This window comes from Nerophis lumbriciformis, linkage group LG20 (assembly GCF_033978685.3).
Source record: "Nerophis lumbriciformis linkage group LG20, RoL_Nlum_v2.1, whole genome shotgun sequence".
Taxonomy (NCBI): Eukaryota; Metazoa; Chordata; class Actinopteri; order Syngnathiformes; family Syngnathidae; genus Nerophis; species Nerophis lumbriciformis.
Window position 1 is genome coordinate 16,703,475 of NC_084567.2, and position 2,709 is coordinate 16,706,183.

Below are 2,709 nucleotides of genomic sequence, written 5' to 3' on the forward strand. Positions count from 1 at the left end.
TTCAAAATATTCAGCCTGTTCAGGAATTGTGTGCTCTACTCCAGTGGTCCCCAACCACCGGTCCGTGGATGGATTGGTACCAAGCCGCAGAAGAAAAAAAATAAAATAAAATAAAATAAAAATAAATATATATATATATATATATATATATATTTTTTTTTTTTTTTTTTTTTAATTAAATCAACATAAAAAACACAAGATACACTTATAATTAGTGCACCAACCCAAAAAAACCTCCCTCCCCCATTTACACTCATTCGCACAAAAGGGTTGTTTCTTTCTGTTATTAATATTCTGGTTCCTACATTATATATCAATATAGATCAATACAGTCTGCAGGGATACAGTCCGTAAGCACACATGATTGTATTTTTTTATGACAACCCCCCCGCTCCGTGGGACAAATTTTCAAGCGTTGACCGGTCCGCAGTTACAAAAAGGTTGGGGACCACTGCTCTACTTCAACAATTCTAAATAAAAAAATCCTGGATTTCCCATAATTCCTTTTTTTTGGGTGCATTTTCCCTATTCAAAATGAATTGGCCATTTTTCAAACTTCCACAACTCCCACATTCAAAGCATTCCACCTTTAACATTTTCCACCATTCTGGAAATTCAAAATACCCTTTTGTTTTGGTTTTAAAAAATTCCCGATTTTCCCGAAATTCCCTAATACCATTTACTACGTCATCATTTCTTGCCCGATCTAAACAATTCCAACAACAACCAATTCAGCTCATTCAGGACAATCATGCTCTTAATCATTTTCAAAAAAATCCCCAAATTTCCAGGAAGTTCCAATTGAAATGAATGGGACATTTTTCCCAAGTTGCACCGCCAAATGACCGCCATAACCACAACACCAGGGGGAGTTCCACAAACCATGTTAAACCCAGATTCCGATCTAATAAAGGTCTTCACTCATTCAATCAATCAATGTTTATTTATATAGCCCTAAATCACAAAAGTCTCAAAGGGCTGTACAAGCCACAAAGACATCCTCGGTACAGAGCTCACATAAGGGACGTCGATGTGAATGACTATGAGAAACCGCATAGGTGGATAACCCCCCCTCTCTAGGGGAGACCGAAAGCAATGGATGTCGAGTGACATAATATTGTGAAAAAACAGTCCATAGTAGTCCAGTCCATAGTGGGGCCAGCAGGAGACCAGCAGGAGACCATCCCGAGTGGAGACGGGTCAGCAGCGCAGAGATGTCCCCAACCGATGCACAGGCGAGCGGTCCACCCCGGGTCCCAACTCTGGACAGCCAGCACTTCATCCATGGTCACCGGAACCGGAATAACCTGGCGAGGAGGCAGAGGAGAAAAGAAAAGAAACAGCAAATCAACTGGTCTAAAAAGGGGGATCTATTTAAAGGCTAGAGTATACATACATTCTCCTTCTATGCCACATCAATATGGATTGCACTCCCAACAGGTGTAAAAGAAAGTGCATCTCTATCCTCCTTCAAAACAGCACTAAAACAACACCTCCAGGCAACTTCAACCCTTGACTAACACCCTACCCCACCACATCCCACCTCCCCGGATTGTAAATAACCAAATGTAAATAATCAAATGCCCATCCATCCATTTTCTACCGCTTATTCCCTTTGGGGTCGCGGGGGCGCTGGAGCCTATCTCAGCTACAATCGGGCGGAAGGTGGGGTACACCCTGGACAAGTCGCCACCTCATCGCAGGGCCAACACAGATAGACAGACAACATTCACACTCACATCCACACACTAGGGCCAATTTAGTGTTGCCAATCAACTTATCCCCAGGTGCATGTCTGATTGATGTCTACTAATCAAATGTAAATAATCAAATGTATATACTTGTTCTTATGCTATCTGAACTCACTGTGTTCTCTGCTCGCTGTACATATCTTACCAAGTCAGACCGACACTGTTTCAATGCCCATTTCTCTGATGATGCAATTGTTGATGACTGAAGTGCTGTTATCAACCAAACCCTCCACATCCCACCCCCCGGATTATAAATAATGTAAATAATTCAATGTATTGAATTGATGATTAACTTGTGTGATGACTGTATTATGCTAATAGTATATATTTGTACCATGAATTGATTACGTGGACCCCGACTTAAACAAGTTGGAAAACTTATTCGGGTGCTACCATTTAGTGGTCAATTGTACGGAATATGTACTGAAATGTGCAATCTACTAATAAAAGTTTCAATCAATGACTCAATCAAGCACAATTCCCACATTTTTCAACCTATTCAAAGCATTCCAACATCAACACATTCCACTCATCCTGGACATTCAAACTAACACTTTTCCCAAGTTCCAAACCAAATTCCGGTTCTCAACATTCAAACCAGTTCAGCGTTTTAAACGATTTCTACATTCACCCTACAATGTAGGGTGAATGTAGAAATTGCTGAACTAAAATGCTAATGGAATGTAGTGCCTACATTCCATTAGCATTTTAGTTCAGCGTCAGCTCTTCAACAGTCAAACCATTCCGACATTCAAACTATTCTTACATTCATACTACATTCTGTCAGCATTTCACTCCAACTTCAGTTGACAATGAAAACCAATTATTTCCCGAGCATAAACCGAGCTCACGTTTTAATGTTCATCTCCCGCTTCTTCTTGCGTTTTGACGAGGGCGACATCTCGCGAGATTCTGTACTGACGCGACCAACGTCATGACGTCATCGCTATGTTGACGT